The sequence below is a fragment of the Chlorocebus sabaeus genome, chromosome 24 (assembly GCF_047675955.1).
Source record: "Chlorocebus sabaeus isolate Y175 chromosome 24, mChlSab1.0.hap1, whole genome shotgun sequence".
NCBI lineage: Eukaryota > Metazoa > Chordata > Mammalia > Primates > Cercopithecidae > Chlorocebus > Chlorocebus sabaeus.
In genome coordinates, this window is record NC_132927.1 from 47,666,789 (window position 1) to 47,673,758 (window position 6,970).

Genomic DNA, 6,970 nt, shown 5'->3' on the forward strand with positions numbered 1-6,970 from the left:
CTCCATTCCTGAGAGATCCCATTCATGAAGCAGACCATCTTTCCCAATGAGTCTGGATGAAATCTCAGAACCCTTTTCAACACAGTGCCAAAAGTTGCTACAAATCAATCAAAGTTTGCATGTCTGGTCAGGGTGTGGTGCTCTGAGATCTCAATGAAACATTCATTCAGCTACTTGACTTTCTCCTGGAGGAAAATTATGGCCCTACCTATGGAAATAGGTTCGGAGACCCCCTCAAGACAATAAGAAAGCAAGTTGGATTTCTGAACTTTTATAACCAAATAACATCCCTAACATATGCACACCCAGTCACTATAGCATATAAAAATTTCCTCAATTAGCAACATAGGCACAATGTCTGCAGTGCAGGCTCTTGCCAGAGAGCTCAATCTTGATGTAATTGCCATTCAAACCCTGTCAAACCTTGCTAAACATCCGATTGTGGAGTATGAAAGACATACGCTATCTACCTATTTATCTGCTTCTAGTTATTCGAATATGCTACCTTTTATAAAAAGCTAGATCACAAAAAATTGAACTTTGTTCCCCTTGGGCTGTTCCTCTCACCAAATAAAACTATCTTTTGAGAAAAAGACTTTGAGATGGCTTTCAGTAGTACGTATATGCAATAAGCCAATTAAAGAAAAAAATAGAAAATCAAAAGTTGGCAGAATTACAGGGATACACGTATACCAGGACTCTTGGGGAATGTGGTTATTGTGGTTAAGCATTCTTCTTAACTCTAAGCTATAGAGATATGATGGATTAAATAAAATTATCAGGGTAATGAAATGTATTTCCACTCCTCTGATGAGACTTTTTTTCTGAATGTAGATAACAAGAGTCATACATGCTGTTGCCATATTTGCTTTCCTGTTATTCTATAAGCCTTATGAATTTCTCCTTCTACTTACTTTATCTGAAACCTCAGTCATCAATATTCAGTGTAAATTGGCCATAGAGCTCGAGATCAACCCATATTTAGACTTGTCCTATTTTATCACTGTCTGTTTGTTGTGGTGGTTCATTATTTGACATATGGAACTTTCAAAAGTTTATTTTTAAAAAATGAAACTTCATTTATCTTTGACCATATTGCCTAATACGTTGGAATTGACTTGCTACAAATCTTCATTGAATTAGGTTACTTCCTTAATAGCATTTCTGACAGATGGCCATTGCTGTTAGTAACAGCAGTTGACATCCTGGGAATTTAAATATTCAAACCAATTCAACAAGAATTTATTTAGTAATCTATCATGTGTCATAAATGGTGTGGCTTGAGCTTCAAGGCATGCTGGGAGGCATGTTGCAAAAAGAACTTGAACGAAAGCCAGCCAGGACCACAACCCCATCCAGGCCAAAGTCCAAAACCAAGAAGTCTGATCTGGTAGAATGGGACACGATGCGGGGCTTCTGAGCAACAAACAGCACTCGTTCTTAGCGGTCAAGTCTGAGTTCAAGAACAGAGATAACTATTCCGATCGCTGGAAGTTATGATTGGCCTCATGACAGAGAAAGAGATTGGCAGAAACTAGGTGAATTCATGGCTTCTATTCATGGCTGGGCTTCAGTTCTACTGGGAATCTGGAATGGATACCAGCTGGTTGAGGCTATGGAGGGAGGCTATAATGGGATGTTTATGTTGCTGCCCAAAGACTAATTTCCTCCTCAAGCAAATTAGACATTGGGTATACGGGCTACAGATTACTTCCATGATCCACTGTGGCATACACCATTACCCTCCAGCATCCAGGACTTCTTTACTTTTCCTTGTTCTGGGCAGCAGTGTGTCCTACCCCAGGCAATGGGTTATGAAAGGACTAAAGTATACTCATGAAGTCCCGTTCCCTGACTTCTTAGCCTCCCTTGCAGCAGGCGTTGCCACATGACCCAGCTGTAACCAGGGAGACAGAGGGGAACTTGGCTGGAGATACTTTGGGGAAAGCTTTTGTTTTTCTGTTAAAAGAAACAGGACTGGCACAGCCCTTCACCCTTTCTTGATAACTTTCCTACAAACTTGTAACCAGCAACAAAAGGCCAAGTAAATCACAGAGATGCCTGCTCTGCTGTCATTGAACCACTAAACTAATGTCAGCAGCCATGTATGTCCTGACTGCTGCTATGTAAGAATTATAAACCCATTTGCTTGAGCCATCAATAGATACTCTGTTATTCACAATGGAAAGCATTCCTAATACCCTCACTTCCTGTGGAGATAGAAATCCTGACCTCCATCACCATCAGAGACCATGTGGCAGAAGATGGGAATGGATATGACACTCTGTGCTAGGGGCTGAAGGCATGGAAATGTGGGTGGCAGAGATCCTGGCCTAAGGACCTTGTAATTTCATTTGAGAGAGCAAACTTAGGGTAGGGTCTTTCAGGAGTACATATATTGCATATATTGCATATATGTACAATATATTGCATATATGTACAATATATTGCATATATTGCATATATGTACTCCTGAAAGCCATCTCAAAGTCTTTTTCTCAAAAGATAGTTTTATTTGGTGAGAGGAACAGCCCAAGGGGGACGAAGTTCAATTTTTTGTGATCTAGCTTTTTATAAAAGGTAGCGTATTCGAACACCCCACACGAGTTGTTTGCTGTAGCTCAGAAGACCATATTTTAAGATAAACCTTATCTGAGATAAGCCTAGGACAGTAAAGATACGGGAAAACTGTCATGGAAGAAATGGTTGAAGAAAGAGAATTCTAGCAATGAGAATGTGGTACAGAGAAGGCATTCCTACATTACGAATTCCTTCATTACATACTTTACCTTCACTATTCTAAGTGGCAGTTTAGTGGGACAGAGTTGTAGCTGGTCCCAATCTGTGTTCTAAACCCTGTTAGCTATCTGATCTTGACAAACCCATTAAACCTCACTACCTCTCAATTTCTTCATTCTCTCTCTCTCTCTCTTTTTTTTTTTTTTTTTTTTTTTTTTGAGGTGGAGTTTCACTCTGTCAGGCTTGTATGCAGTGGTGTGATCTCGACTCACTGCAACCTTTGCTTCTCAGGTTCAAGCGATTCTCCCACCTTAGCCTCACAAGAAGCTGGGACTATAGGCGTGTGCCACCACACCAAACAAATTTTTGTATTTTTAGTAGAGATGGGGTTTCATCATGTTGACCAGGCTGGTCTCGAACTCCTGACCTCAAGTGATCCTCCCAACTCAGCTTCCCAAAGTGGGATTACAGGAGTGAGCCACCATACCTGGCCAGTTTATTCTTAAAATGGGGACAATAGTAGTATTTGCCATACACACACACACACACACACACACACACACACACACACACACAGAGAGATATATAATCCATGTAATGCATTTAACTCGATGCCTGGAACACACTAAATAATCAATAAATGCTATTTATATTATTTCGAGAAGTAGCTAAGTACATGGACTCTGGGATCTGAACACCTGAGTTTAAATCTTGCATTCACTACTTACTGCCTATATAATCTTGATTAAGTCTCAGTTTTCTCATCTGTAAAGTGGGAGTAATGATAGCACTAACAGGATAGTTGTGAGAATTAATTCATATAGTGCATGTAAAGCACTTGTCATGGTTAAATACCCAGTAAATGTTGGCTATTTAATTAGCTACACTGTGACCAATATAAAAGATATATAGGACCTACTACTTGTTTGCAAAATGCTTATTATGTTAGTTTCTAAGAAGTAATGAGAGGCAGGGTTCAGTGGCTCACACCTGTAATTCCAAAACTTTGGGAGGCTGAGATGGGAGGATTGCTTGAGCCCAGGATTTTGAGACCAGCCTGGACAACATTGTGAGACCCCATAACTAAAAAAAAAAAAAAAAAAAAAAAATCATGGTGGCACATGCCTATATTCCCAGCTACTCAGAAGGTTGAGGTGGGAGGGTCACTTGAGCCCAGGAGGTAAAGGTTGCAGTGAGCTGTGATTGTGCTACTGCACTCCAGCCTGAGCAACAAAGCAAGACCCTGTCTCAAAAAGAGTAATGAGAATTAAATGATGACGTATAAGCATGAGAAAGTCAGGGAAGGGAATAATCACTGTGAATGGAAAGGTTAGGGATAGTACCATGGAGGAAGCTGGATTTAAGGCAGGCCTTATGTGACTGGTAGTGGGGATACTTGAAGAAATGGAGAGAGGATACGGGATTAGTATATTTCTCTTCAAATTTTAGGAGGCTGCTTTACACATGTCATTTATTCTTCCTTCTTCTAGCCTCATCTTCCTGGAGTGAAGTGAATATTTTAATAACGTGATTTAGGAAAACACAACATGTGAAATAGTGTAGCCCTAATTTCATAATTGCTCATCCAAACAAATTTAACGATATTTTAAAGATCATTTGTACACTGTGCAGTTGAGACCATGTCTATTGCAAAAAATTATAAATAAAAATGAAAAGTAAAAGAGTACAGGGACTGGTATCAAGAACTACTAGGCATATGATCCTATATATAAATTATATTTAGCAATGATGACAACAGAGATATATGTAGCCTACAGGTACTGGTTTTTTCCCTGTGAAATATGGATTCTGCTTTTGGAAAGACATCAATCAAGAGTTCTCTGAAACAGGCTGGATAAAGTGGCTGATGCCTATAATTCCAGCACTTTGGGAGGCCGATGCAGGTGGATCACCTGAGGTCAGGAGTTTGAGACCAGCCTGGTCAACATGGTGAAACCCTGTCTCTACTAAAAATACAAAAATTAGCCGAGTTTGACGGTGTGTGCCTGTAGTCCCAGCTACTCAGGAGGCTGAAGTAGGAGAATTGCTTGAACCCAGGAGGTGGAGGTTGCAGTGAGCTGAGATCACACCATTGCATTCCAGCCTATACAACAGAGCGAGACTCCTTCTTAAAAAACAAAACAAAACAAAAAAAGGGAGTTCTCTGAAATAAACAAAGACATTTCTATTTCTAGAATGAAGAATACCGGCTTCAAAGACTTCGGTAGAGAGGACTCAAGACTTTTCCTAACTTAACCATCCCTATGCTGCTAACCGTATCTCCTAACATTCTTCAAACACCCACGGACTATGGCACCGGGCCAGTCTCCTTGAGTTCTCTCGAATGCATACTGCTCTCTTACTGGGCTTGTTACCAGCCAGTGCCTGCCATAGAGTAAGTGCTCCAGAACCACTGGCCAGAACCACATCCATTTCTTACATGTGCTGTTTTGCCAGCCTGGAATTCTTTTCTTTGACATCTCTGTTTAGCTAAAGCTTGTGCATGCTACATGAGGCCTTTTCCTACCACGTGAGTCCTCACTTATCTTTCCCTTCTCTAAACGACAGCAGTTGTCATTTGCATCACTGATGGTAACAACTATGTGGCTTCCAACTACTAGGCTCCTGCAGCCATTTCTCTGGTCCCAACCACCTCTCAAGTTTTCCTTTCCCTTTTCTAGTATGATCTAGGTTCTCCAGGCAGAGACAGCAACATGAGCAAAGCCCAGAGACCCAAAAGAACATGAAATTCAGGGAACACTTTGTAGGTCAGTGATCTTCATGGCCATGCCCCTAAGAAAACATGCCTAAAAAGCAGAACCAAAACCAGTTTCTCCATAACCAAAATCTCTTTATGATATTTTTGCTTCAAGAACACAGTAGTCTATTACAGTATGATCATATTCTCTGGAACACTTGCTGGAAATCTGAAACCTTAAACAGTTGTGACGTATCAGTCTATTAAGCTAAGTGGCTTTCTACCTAACACCTCTGCTTCAGGGCTAAGCAATATCCTAGCTAGAAGCCTGCTGAACTAGAAACATGAATTTTCCTTTTCTCCCAAGATGATGACACATGAATGCTGTGCCCTTCCTTCGTGATCCTAACACTCCGTTACAAGGGTGAGCTTTCTCTGATTTGTGATTGACAAGTTTGCCAGGGGTGATAACTGGCCTAATCACTTGCCTTATATATGAGAACTGAAGCCATTTGGAATTTATCCCTCTATCACTAAGCTCTGGCTACAGTTTCTTCTTAACATGCACAAGATCTATTCCTCAAAGACGTTATCTTTGCCATTTATTTTGCCCTCTAACACTTCAAGCTTCAATGCCACATCACGATTTATTTGCATGCCAGGTGTTGTTAGATAAACAGACATTTGAATTACAAGCAACTGGAGACTATTAGGCAGTAAATTTTCTCTCTTTTTCATTTAAATTCTCTGTTTCTAAAATTTATTCTAGGTTTTGCTGACATGTTGTGTTGGAGAATTACTGAAAGGTTGTAAATAGGAACTACACAACATACTGGCTTTGCCTCTAGGCTACAGGAGTGTGTTAACTTTCCTCTGTATTCCCAGAGTCTTATACTGAGCCTCGTCCTTATTACATCTTCTATTAAATGTTTAGTGAATAACCTCTGTGATGGATTAAAGATGGCTATATATTCTTTACTACATAGGCAGATGATGTAATTGGATCAACAGAATATGGCAGAAGTGATGTTGTGGCAATTTCTGGGACCTGGAAACTTCTACCTTCTGTCCTTCAGAACACTGTCTCTGGAAGCCCTGCCACATAAGTCTGAATACCCTGAGACTGTTTTGCTGGAGAAGCCAGAAAACAGTCCCAGCAGAGTTCAGCCTTCTATACATCTGTCAAGGTGCAGAGGGGTGAGTGGAGCCTGCAGACTGTTAGCAGAATACCACTTAGAACAGAAGGATCACCTGGCTGGGCCCTGTCAGAATTCCCTGACCCACAAAATCTGTGATATAATAAAATTATTGGTTTTTTAGCCACTTAAGTTTTAGATTACTTTGTTATATAACCATAAATAACCAGAACAAAATCCTGACGGGGGCTCCATGTATACTATTCAGCACCCCAGAGATCAACTGGTATGTTCATAGCTACTGTTCACCTGACTAGAGCAGGACGGTACACATGTGAGGACAGTTGGGCTGATTTACCACAGCTAGTGGTGGCCAGTAAGTGCCGTTTCTCATTTT